Raw genomic sequence first — 13,326 nt, forward strand, 5'->3', positions numbered from 1 at the left:
TGAGACTTCCAAGAGTAGGCAAAACAATCATACAATATTGACCTGTGTGGAAATCACCTAATTCCTACACCTGGAGTTTGGCAAACAGTCCCAGATTAAACCACCATTTTCTTTTAGCCTGCTACCTCTGTCAGCCTCATTCTAACATGATTAGCATATTTGTTTGATTTAACAGAGTTCACTACCACATTCAAAAGACCACAAGAATTAATCAAACACACAGTGAAAACAAGTTTTACATTGATTGTGGTTTGACAATAGCAAAGTTACCTATGTCCCTGCTGTCTGGTCTACTGTCAAAGCAGCCTTTTCCTAGGCAGTAAACATATAAAGTTAGACATGATTTTCATTGATTGTATGAATTAATGGTGGTAGAGATATTTGTTGGTGATCATAGTCAAGGAGTGATGAGAAAACAACAGTCTTAGCTATTGTATTTCTTCCTTTATTTGGTTACATGCTGCAGATGTAAGGAAGGAAGCATTTTAATTCACAGAAAAACTCACTCAGAGAATTCCTGGAAGAATTTATTCCTGCAAAATCTCCAGCAAGCCTGGAAGCTGCAGAAGCATCACCTTTCTACCCTGTGCACAATGCAGAATAAGAAGCTATCTACCCATCCCTCTGTCAAGAAACATAGTACTTGAAGCTTCCAAATTAGCAAGATAGCCTTTTTGTTCATCAGTATCATAGCAACCCCTGTTGTCATGGCATCGTTAAAACACACCACACTAAATTCATACTCATTAGCAACATGTGCCCCAACCAATTTTCTAACTACATTATCCTGCAGCAAAAAATTACAATTTATGAAAAATAAGCAGTTCAGCAATTATTTTCATGAGAAAAATATGGGACATGTGAAATTTGATTAGTAATGAGGAAAACAAAGAAATAAAAATACTAACCCAAACACCTATATTTGAAGTAAAAGCATTAGAGTTTTGTAAGGGTTTTTTTTTTTTTTTTTTGGAAGAGCAATATTGACCCAGTTCAGTGAGAATGCATTGAGACTTCCTGCAAACAGCTCACTGAATACAGTACTGAAAGTAGCACTGTTTGATTTCAATTATTCCACACAAATAATGCTTTTGTAATACAAGAAAGCATTTAATATTTGGAAAGTCAATTGTCTATTTACTGTTAAACTACTAAATTTGTTTTTAGTCAGGTTGCACAAATTTAGGGTAAAATAAAGCACCTGGTACTTCCCTTTATTTAATTTTAAGGGTAAAAGTTGTATCTTTACTTTCTCAAATAAGCATACTGCATATGAAAGCTTGCAATTTTTGCAGAAAAAATATCTCTGGATAGAGCACAAAACTAACTATCCCCCGTTAGTGAATCCTTCCTGGCTAAATTTTCTACCATGATGAATTTTTGTTATATATAACAAATGCCCAAATAACCCGTTCAAATTTATCATTTGCTATCAGGGACTGGCCAAAATACAGCAATCTATTTAGATTCAAGCACTAACCATGCTGATCAGCGTCTGAGGTGACCTTGAGCTGTATTGGTTTTTGTTTTTTATTAAACTGGGTTGACACTCCTAACCCATTTTAGTTGTGGACCTATTCTGTACTTGTGAATTCAAAACTTGTAAAAAGTCCTTCTTGACTACATATATAGAGCAAACCCAGACTAAATTAATTATCTGAAATTAAAATTACAAAGATAATGATGTCTTAAAACAGTATTATAAAAAGTCAATAAAATAGGTGTATATGCAAAACACATCAGAATAATCAAAATCTTACAATTCTGCTTACACTGAAAGCAGTTACATACTTTGCTTTTTTTGGTTTGCCAGCTGACATCAGCAGAAAAGTTGTTACTTCACATTTGTCTCACATTTGAATTCATAGATGAATTCCACATTTGTTAAAGTGGGGAAGCCTTTCAGAAAAAAAGCCACCACAATACAGTTTTTATCTATTTCAATATGCTGTGCACTACATGCTTTTAACTTTTTTATTCTACTAGCCTTGAGACTACAGTTAACTAACCGAGATGTGTTAAGCCATGCAGTTTAATCTTTAGAATACTTTAATCTTTCCTTAAACCAGAATTTAGAGAACAGAAACTAGTAGGGAAAATTGTTAATGTTTCCTTACTTACCTGTTTCTGACAAATGAGAGTGAAAACACTACATGGTCATTATAGTCACTGTTCATTCCCTTGATTCTTCCCAGAGATTAATAATAAGTCTAGGTTAGGATAATGCTTCAGCAGTTTCAGTACACATTTTAAGTTAAAACTGTAAATTATGAAGCAGACATAAGGCTATATTCTTTAGTATGAATACATTAGCAATAAATCTGATCTGTCACAGTTCACAAGAAATCATATCCATTGGGACAGGCAACCCTACATCTAATAGTGACTAGTTACTTATTTCTTATTCAAGGATATTTCACTAAAACTTAGTCAAACAGTCACTAGACTGAACAGCTGCCAATGGAAGACACTGTTAAAATAAAATGAGAATTCTCATGCACTAATCAACAATGTTCCTTGCATTCTGGTTCAAGTTCTGAGAGTATATGAAGTAATACTCACTCAACAGTTATAGCACAGATTTTATGAAAAAACACCAAACAACCAAATTACAAAATGAAAGAATCTCCATCAAGTTGATCGTACCATATCAAACTGGCAGACTGAAAGGGTAGTTATGAAACTTATGGTTTATTAATTCTAAATAAAATTAATTTAACCTTTTGTAACCAACATTGAGAGACTGTCAAACAATACTTAACATTTAACTCATGTTAATTTTAGTCTAAAATGCTGTTTGTTCTACATCCCTGCTTCTTCCACTTTTAGCCTAAGCTGCTGACTGAATGAAGAAGCTACTTTACTGCTGCCTGCCCAGCTAGTTTTCAAAAGACCACACAAAGACAGGATCACAAGAGAATAAGGTGTTAAACAAGGGGTGTGTTATTTTGTGCATTTATGTTAAAGGATTTTTTAAACACAACTATGGACTGCTATAGGATGTGACAGTAGTCCATTTCTGGTTTGTTGATTAAAAGAAAAGTTACACTTTTAAATCAACTTAGATTTAAAGTTGTATTCAAGTTCCTAAAGCAGCAGCTGGTAACATTAGTTGTCTAGAAAACTGGGGAACATAACGGATTAAGGATTATTTGAAGTTCCTTCACTGATGTCCTGCTGAAATCACCACCCAAGAGAGTAAAACCTGACTGCATAACTCACACAGGTGATAGAGCCAATTGAATGGTCCAAAGGAAATACTTTTAAAATCTTCCATTTACTAAACTCAGGAGCAATCGCCACTACAATATAATGTTTTGATATTAGTTAATAGACACCAAAGCATTTTTGAAGATCTTTGTATAAAGAGAAAACACAATAACACCATAATTAAGGCAGCAACTGATATCACACTGGCACTTGCACTTTCCCAAAGACAACCATAACTCACTGTACATCTCACCATGAATTTCTAACAGAGTAGTATTTCTTCATAAATACCTTGCAACAGAAAGGTGAGAAACACAGCAGAATTCATTTCCTTCATAGTTTTGGATTCACACATCTGTTTCTCCCTAGTAGCACTAAAGATGTCATTCTAGGCAGTCAATGCTAGATCAAAAATTTATATGCTTCAGACCTATTGCTTTCTTTTCAAATTAAGTGCTCAGCCACTTTCTCTAAAACCTCATGTCTAGTCATCATCTGAAACCAACTACAGCTAGAAGGAGCTCTCCATTGCTCACTGAATTTTTTTGCTTGTCCTTAACACAAGGGCTTAAACATGAATACCAGAAAGCATTTAATCTGACCACTCTGCAGTCTGAATCCTACTGTTAGCTTCACAACTGGCATCAGCTGTTTATCACAGTCACTTTCTCAAAGCCCTTCACAAAATGTCTTCACTCAACTGTCACAATTCATGTGTGCTGCTAAGCTTTCAGATAAACAATTCGCAGCTTACTCAATACAGAACAAAGCATATAGAACTACCCCTCAAAAAAGCTGCCTCCTTCAACTGCTCTTCTGTTGGGAGTGGATAACCTGCTTGTGAGCTGAGACCATATTGACTGCCAATTGACTGCTCTGCACCTCCACCACTTTAGTGATTCCAACAAACACTTTTTTCCCCACTTGCTGTCAGCCCTGGACAACTTCTGGACAGACCTTTTAGTTCCATAGTTGTGGTAGAACAAAATAACTTCTATACCCTGTATACAATCAATGAATGAAATAAAAAGTCCACAGGAGAAACAAAGAAAAAACCCCACAGAAAAGCAGTCTACTGAAGAATCCATTCATACCACTATAAACACTAAAACAGCAAGAGAAATTGGTGAACACTGAGCAGTCTTTAAGCTAATGCTTCAGGAATACCGTGTCCATAACTATTTCAGTGACATCTGAGCTTAAAAGAAGAGCTAATACAGCTGTAGTCCAAAAGTAGAACATTAACTGAGATGTTACATTCCCTCACAACACAGAGCCCTAAAACAATCACACCTGCATAAACTGTGAAAATTTAAATACAATACTTAGAGAAGAACTTGGAAATGCTAAGTATAATGTCAAGTCCTAAAGACGCCAAAGCCTCTTTTTAAAAAGGCACTAAGGTGCTTTATTTCCATCAAATATACACCCTGCAAATGACTGATCTACAATCCTGCAATTGACATTTTCCATTTTTTTTTTTTTCCATTTTTTAATGCATCTTTGCTGAAGCTTCCTCACTTGGTCTTTCCCATCTTGCAGACTTCTAAAACCAGGAAGAGATCGAGATATTACAAGAGTTAGAAGAACACCTGATTCCTCTCAAAATAAGAACTTCCCCTTCCTTTTAGCACGTATGTGTAGCAAGCTCCACAATCCCACGGTCATTCTGTGTCTCACAGGTAAGCAGCACTAACAGAACTTGTATCAACACCATGAACTGCTGCAACACCACCTGTAAGCCCTGAACCTACTCAGCAGAGACAATCAACATACTTGAAAAAGAGGCACATTATATTACTAAAATAGCTTAAATATCTGAACTAGCTCAGTCATGACAAAGAAAACAAGACTGAAGAGGTAAGTTTTGTTAACTTAAGATTAAAACTGGTTTATCAACTAAAAATAACTGTAACTGGCAAGAATTCCTATGTACTTTAAAAAATTAGTCCAAGAAATTATTCAAGCAATAAAGGAGCAAAAAATTGGTGAAAAGGAAAAATCCTTTGTTCAGATAAATCTCAGCCTCAATAAAAGAAAATTCCTCAAGTCCTAGGTTTTGCATTTACAGTGTTCTGTAACAAATGCCATTAAGATGAAAGTTTAACTCACACATAAGTATTTTCTACAGCCTTACATGAGTCACGTCCGTCTTCCATAAAAGGGGCATTTTAGACAGACAAAGGAATAAGCCCCCATAAAATCCCTATTTTCCTGAGGAAAGGGAAACAGCTACATACAAAAATCAAGGTCCAAGCTCTGTATCAAATCTCCTACCATGCCATGCTGTTCTAACTCTAATCCATTACCAAGACATTAGCTCTAACAATCAAATCACTACAACTGTCAGATAAGATGAACATTTGCTTAGAATTAAGCAACAAGTCAGCTTCAGTTCTGTGAATAGGAAGAGCAAACACTTCCAACAAAACTGGTGGAAAAGGAATGGTTTAGTCTCTGAAATTGTCATGAAGTCAGGATCATTAAGATGACAATTACAACTGCTAATTCTATGCTGTCAGGCATACAAAAATTATTTGTATTGATGTTCTTATTTTATGTTGCAACTTTGATAAACTGATGCATGAGCAAAATGAGAAAATTGAGTATTTTTGTGAATCTGCTATAATACATTTCACCAAAAGTGGGAAACTAAATTATGGCAAGCATTTTTTGTTTTTAAACACAAGAGCTCCTACATGTACCCGGGAATTGCTGCTTAGAATACAAGACTTAGACTGAATGTGGGTCAATTCTTATCTTTCAGATGTTACGACATAATCCTTAGAGAGATACAGGTTGTTTTTTGGTTCAAGTGTTGCTGCTCCTTAAGCTGTAAACTACATTAGAAAGATTTTTGTTGTTGAAAGGCTTAACTTTACTTTCAAAAATTAAAATACTACTATTCATCCTCTTCCTCACTAGTGAGTGATCATCTTGCTGATCTTGTAATTTCAGTTCCATTAATCTAGTTGCTGTCATGGAAAGGGAAGTTAATTCTAATTAACACTCCAGCTAAGGCTCTAAGTGTTTTGAGTTCCTTTTGTACATTAGAAATGTGAAAAGGAGTAAGAATGACGTTTTCCCTTGTAGTACATTTTTAGCACTTCAAAAGCAACATAAGAATGAAAAATGCCTGTGCTCTCTTATAAATAGCTCAGAATTTTCCTAAGGAAAGATATGCTAATTATTTAAGTCAACCAAACTATCTGACTGCACATAAGCATTGATTTTACATTTTAAACACTCATGAGCCTTCAAGACACCCCCCTCCTGACTGCTGATCTTAGACACTATAGCAACAAGTGAACATTTGTTCTGAAGGAATGTGGAGTATGCAACTGGGGGAGGGGTAGTACTATCAGCCACAAACTTATCTCCTGGTCCACTAAGTTATTATTTAACTTCAATCTTCCCTGAAACTGAAGAAACAGCATTTACTATCCAACATTAGCAACCAGCATTCAACACTTTGACTATGAAGAACACAGATTTGCTTGAATTCAACTTCAAGGCCAGGTTGGTTTTTTTCTCTTGATCAGAATAGTGGAAACAGAAGAATTGTTCCATGACTGCAGATGAATTAAGCAGTGCACTAACATTGCAAACTTGTAAAACCAAACAAAATACCCAGCTTCTCTGCTCTGGTCACAGAGTCTGAAAGCCCAAGACTCCCTGACTAAAGCCTGAAGCCACCAGACTCAGAAAATAGGAGGCTTGGGCAAAACAGACTGTGGGATGATCTGAAGTGAAATGAGAAGAACGCTGGGAAGTTTGCTCTCCCAGATTAAGTGCAACGTTCCTGAGGAAAACCTATGATTCATAACTATGCCTGCCTCCCATAAACTGACTGTAAAATACTTTTTTTTTTGCACTGCTGTGGGTTTGCCTTCATCCAGGCTGCACATCACCCTTTCTTTCCCTAGCTTCTCAATTCTGAGGAAACTGGACAGGAACATGACTCAGGGCCAAGGATCTCAGTGCTTTCTGTCCAAGGGAGGGACCAGCAAATGACAGTGTGAAAGTGAAGGAAGCATGGGAAAATAACCGGGAGGTCTCTGGCTTGCTGTGGTCCTACAGCTATACTAAAAGAAGCAGCCTAATTTTTTTTCCTCTGAGGTTTGCCATTAAAAAACCCAGGAAAACCTATTTTAAAAAGTCATTACTATTACCTTGCAGTTCCTAGCAATAGTTTTACTTGTTAAAGAAAATTTAAGGAACTACTTACTTTGTTCTTATCCTTGTTTATATCCTTCACATTTTTTAGCTTGAAAGACTATTTCAGATTTCTGAAAGGAAAATTTCCGTTTCAGATTGACAGAACTTCTACTTAGCAGTAACTACTATTTGGAGATATGTGAAAGGGTGTACTAAGGAATTTCCAGGTCAGAAAGACTGGAAGCAGATATGACTTTGCATGTAAGAAGCAAGTTTCAGAAAAGCAAGTTTAGAAGATGACTGTCAAACTGAAGTGTGCCAAAAGCTCAGTGATAAGGTGACTGGTTAATGTGCCATCTACAGAGGGCATCCTCTGCTTGCTGTTCTCTCCACCTTTCATAAACCCCTGTCAAACTTAGCATTCCATAAAGCAGACAAAAGAATTGATACAGGTTTTAGCAGTGTATGCTGTGATGCCAGCCTGGAGGGCCACACCAACTCTGCCTAGAGCCTCAGAGTCTTGTTCCATTTTAACCTCTGGCCACTTGTTCTTTTGCCAACCACCTTCTCCCTCTTTACTGGCACTCAGTACAACCTTACAGCCAACTCATTGAACTGATCTGGCTAAAAAATAGTTCCTTTCTTCCTAGGACTAGTTTTCAGGTAGATCTGCCCCCAAAACTTTGCTTGCTATGCAGTCACCAGAGAACTACCACCAGCATCAGGAAGAAACAGTGAGACCACAGCAGCTCATGTAGAAGTTTCTTCTGCTGCTGTGGAAATAGACTATCAGCATGTTAAAAAAAAACCCCAAACATAACAAGCCTTATAATAAGAAAACAGCAGGTTTAGATGCATCTTGAGGATTTTAAACAGTTACAGAACTGTAACAACAATTAAGCTGCTGATGGAGAGGGAGCAATAAAGGCAATTTCTGCAGAAGCACATCAGAAATTATTCCTCACAGATGCCCCAGCCTGGTTCAGTCCTTGTCTCCCTGCTACTGAGACACTTCTGCTCACTCTGCCATGGGAACCATAACATCTGAAGTAGCAAACACATGTCGTCAGAATTCACCTTTTAACATCTAATTTGGTTCAGCAAGAGGATGAACAACTTTATTACAGGCAAATGCATTTTAAACATGCAGTTAGTTCCTTGTGGATTAAGTTTGAATAGAGCTACAAAGTACAAAAAAAAAATATATTTTAATAATAAATCACAAAATTATTCTTCAGACACTGCAAGCATATTATACTTTGACAGATTCTGGAAGCAATAAACCTTAAAATTCTACTTAAGACTATTTGTCAACATCCTCAACTATTTTTAATTCTGTAATATTATTTTTTAGTTACTAGACTGTTTTCCATCTTTTTTCTGCTACATGGAGTAGGAGAAACAATGTGCTATATTACATGGATGCCTCTGCTTTTCTCTAGCAATTCTCAAAGGTCATTTAATAATTCACAAGCAGGTTGTTTACACATTTGATAATCACTATGTTTTCACAGTTCCCAAAAGTTAGCTGCCCTAACAGCACTTTCCTTTCCCTTCTCTCATAAAAGTTTTTTATTTATCCAAAAAAATACTACCTAGCACAAAACCAGCACCATCTTCCACAAGAAGTCTTAAGAGATCAGTCCAACTGCCCTCAAATCAAAACAAATATAAAAAACTCTCCCAATTGCTGCTTCCAGAAAGTGCCGCAAAGGAAAGTAAATACTTTATCAGATCCTTGTTTAGAGCAGTTTGCCCACCTACCAAGCATTTTAGTATAAGGTGTCATTAGACAGGTAAATACATCTAGTTTAAGGTGTATCAAAGTCAGCACCTTTCACTGAGAAACGTCAAAACTGGAATAAAGAACAAACAGCAAAATTACACCTAGTATTAAAATTATCATAAATTCAATCTGTAATCGTAACTGCAGTAACTAATGAGCTTCAGATTTCCCTAGCAAAACAGGGCAAACTGACTTTCAAGAACACTGCCTCAGAAAAAAGGACAGAAGTATTTTAGACTCTAAGAAAATAAGGAAATAAATGAAATGCTAAAAATATTGCAGTGCCTTTATCATACAAAAAATAGAGACAATATACATTATCAAGCCAGGAAGGGCTGAAGAGACCTCACCTTTGAGCCGCAGGCACTATATTCAGTGAATGGCTTCTGGCTTTTAGTGTAGTACGTGATTAACACCAATCTGCATGGTGCTAAAAGAAAGTTTTGAAGTCACTAGAGATTGCAAGTTCCTTATTTTGAGGAAACTATTTACCTTGAGACACCTTTAGAATTGTCCCACTGGGGTGAATATTTTATCTTTCAAAAACAACAACCTGATGGGTTTCAAGTTAGGCAGCATTCCTATGTGTTTGAAAGTATTGGTGCTACTGTAAAGAGAATGGAAACATTCCTGACCAGGCCATCCAGCTTCAGCAGTACTTTTGCCTCTGCTTCAGTTAAAAACAAAACAAAACAAAACCACCAAACAGACACCAAAGCCAAAAAAACCCACCCCAAACCAACAAAAAGAAAAAAAACCAAATCCCAAATCAAAAATCTGTCAAACTCTAAAAAAGCAGACATGTTCTGATCCTCAGAAAAATCTGATAAAAGATAATAGCTTTATCTTGCCACTCTGGTTCTAAGACACCTGGAAAAAAAACTATACTAACATTTTAGAATGAACTGCAATTTACATTTGTTGAAGATAGGATGAAATGGAAGAAAAAGTTTTTGCTCAGTAAAAGGAGGCAAAATTACCCACATGAAGGACACAATACCACACTTTGATGATTACTTCAAAGTTTGTGATAAAGTAAGCAAAAATTCTGAAGCATATTCTAAAGTACAATCAAAACAACTACATATTAAAATGTGATTATTCCTGCACTTGTAAACCACATGCAAATTTTACCCTTAGAGCTACTCATAATGAAACACAGTATTTCCCACAGTCTCAAGGGCAGACCTTATGGTATATATTATATTCCTAAAAACAACAAAAAAAGCAGATGTCACAAAACTAGTAGCTAAGTACCTTCAGAGCAAGGAAACAGGAATGCTTTCTCCCTCTCTAATGCAATACAAGCAAAAGCTGCTATGTTTAAAGATTAAATACTTAATTTCAGTTCTTAATTAGAAGATATTTTACTGTGTCCTAAATATTTGTTTGAGTGGTCTTTTTAAACCTGAGAAAATGAATCTCATCTGAGCAAAGACCACACAGTAACATCATTTACTGGAAGCAACAGTAAAATTTATTATATGCAGTAAAAGCTTGGACTGTAGTCACCAACCTCATACATAAATACCTATTAAACAGATTCTCAACTTTGCATATCAATGCAGTAAGCAGTGGTGTTCTTTTGAACTGGTAGAGTCCCTAATACAACTTTGTAAGAGTTACGTCCTGCATGTTTGGGACAAGAACTAACCTCTTCAGAAGTTACAGGACTTACCTTAAATATACCTCACACACTTCCAAATCTTTGATATTTTCAATACTGTGGTCAGGTTTTTAAGTCCTCAGCAGGTCTCCATGGGAAGAGAACAACTTCTCAGTTCCTAAAACTGCTTTTACCACAGGAAGTTCCTTCTTTTATCTTGAGTGCCTCTACTGTGAAAATCACAGATTGGCTCCAGCCCTTCAACTGTACTTCCCTGTGTGTCCTACCTTTATAAAGAGGGGTGTAAGCTGAAGGCAACAACGAGGCCCTCACACTCTCAGCCAATAGCTGAAATGTTACTGTTGGAAATCAAAGCACAGAAAACTCACCAGCTCTCAAGTCATTATGTCTTAACAGTTTGTACTTGGGATGTACATTAGAATGGAAAGAAGTAAACCTTGGGCACATCAGGAAAACAATGCCACACATAAAACTGAACAGTCAAATGAACAGCACTAAGAACAGCACAAATTACATGAAATTAACTGAATTTTCTGGGTATTAATTCAACGTACACTCTCATGTATGGCTTTCCAGGCAGGAATTGCTAGGGAATTGTTTTCATTTTCTTCTTATCAGAAAAGAAGACTGACTTATTTTGAGACTTCTCAATAAATTTAAGTTGGCTCTAACTACATAAAGTATAAATGCTACAACTGAAGACAACCTTCCAGTTCAAACACAAAAACACATTGACAACAACAGTCCTTACTAGCTAGCAACATGACAATCTTGCTCATCTAGAAATTTAGCTGAAGGCTGGACCAAGAGACTGATGTGCTAACTGTATTAGTTGCACTAACCACCACTACAGTTTCAGCCTGGCATCAATACAAAATTTGTGGAACAGCACTGGATTCATTGACCTAGGGACAAAAAATGCCCAGAGTTCTCCTTTAATGAAGACAACGTAAAGTATCTTGATTTTACAGTGGCTCCCAGATTGGATCACTAATAACAGAATGTTACATCCAGTGAGTGCAAGGCCAAAAGTACAGCAAGAACTGAAGGGTATGGAACATATGGTACTTCACTTAACACAAGAGAAAACTGCATCTCCCTCATATCCAAACAGCTGTCAAACTTTTAAACTCTACAGTTACATTCAGAGTTTTGTTTGCTGGTTTGGGGTGCTTTGGTTGGTTGGTTGTTGGCTTAGGTTTCCCCTTGTTGATGGGTATCAAAAATTTATTCAGCATTGTGACAATGAGACTACAGTAAGAAATGAAATCATGTTAGCATAAGGAATGCAAGAGAAGAAATCTACAGAACATTTAATTTACCTAATACTCCCTCCCCTCAAGAGATTTCAACTTATTCTTCAATGTGACAAATCAACTTGCATTGGTACCATAACAAAACACAGCTCAAGTCTGTAATCCCAAGGCATTTATGCTCTACTTTAGACAAACACATGTTATAACCCAAAATCTTAGATTTGTCGTCCAAGATTCATCAGATGAATGTTAAGTGAACTACAGGTGAGTAACTGCTGGGCTCTTCTATGATAGCTCAGGTAGCACAAGCAGGGAACACAAGCATCAGTATCAATGACACTGAAGGCACACACCCTTGGCAATCAGCAGCAGAATGGGGACAACTGGGAGCCATATGGTCAATTGAGCCTGAAGCTACTGTGCATCAGGAGTTCAGACAAATCTGCCAGAGAGGCAACACAACAACTCATAGTTGATGCAGAAGCTGAGGGAACAGTGGTTAGAAGCTGAAAAACCTACAGCAGTTTCTAGGCATGCTTACCAAGCAAATATAAACACTCACTGAGCAACTCTTCCAAAAAGAAAGAAATTCATTTCCTATCCCTGCATATGATTCCATCTTCAAATAATTGATGTAACTAATTTAAGGATGGTGGTAAGTTGCAAGCATTACAAACCATATTTTTATGTTCAAGAAGCCTGTTCAACCACTATGGTAAATTTTTTTTTAGTTTTTGGACAGACAATTGCAAGCGTTTTCAAACATTGGAAAATGCAAACCAAACAATACAGCTTCTAGTAGGTTGTCTCCAGCCAGCAGTAAGCATGGCCAGCATTACAGAGCTCACTATATTATGGGGACAAAGGTCAAACTATGGAAGAGAAACATCTTTCCTTTATACTTTATAAATTATAAATCCTTCAAATGCACAACACAGTTTCACAAATTAATTCCATACTGTATTATAAAATAAGATGACAACTCCTGTTTTCCATGTTAATTTTTTTTGAATTTTAAACTGACAAGTAGTTAACTACTGCTGTATGACAATAGGAACACTTTGGTGTTTTGACACTCCTTTCCTACAGGATGCCTATTTCATTCTCAGTAGGCACCAGACACCCAACCACACAAATAACTCTGCTCATCCTGTGTGCTCAGCAAAAATTATGAGGACATGAAAGTGATCACTAGTGTCAAATTATTGCTCTTTTACAAATTGTTCACACACATTTTAGCAGCAGTATTTCAGCTGTGTGCACACTCATTTGAACACAGAGGTGACTGC

At 36.5% G+C, this 13,326-nt stretch overlaps 1 protein-coding gene across 7 annotated transcripts in view; it reads right to left on the reverse strand.

Annotated features, from left to right (window-relative positions):
- The window catches only part of ARHGAP29 (Rho GTPase activating protein 29), a 71,594-nt gene that overhangs the window by 32,741 nt on the left and 25,527 nt on the right, over positions 1-13,326 (reverse strand). The window contains exon 1 of one of the 7 annotated variants that reach the window (XM_077785454.1): positions 2,122-2,149. The exons of the other annotated variants lie outside the window; for them this stretch is intronic. The gene's annotated coding sequence lies outside the window, so the exon portion shown is untranslated. Of the gene's footprint in view, positions 1-2,121; positions 2,150-13,326 lie in introns of those variants that run through there. 7 annotated transcript variants of the gene reach the window in all.

This window comes from Lonchura striata, chromosome 9 (genome assembly GCF_046129695.1).
Source record: "Lonchura striata isolate bLonStr1 chromosome 9, bLonStr1.mat, whole genome shotgun sequence".
In the NCBI taxonomy this organism is placed as follows: domain Eukaryota; kingdom Metazoa; phylum Chordata; class Aves; order Passeriformes; family Estrildidae; genus Lonchura; species Lonchura striata.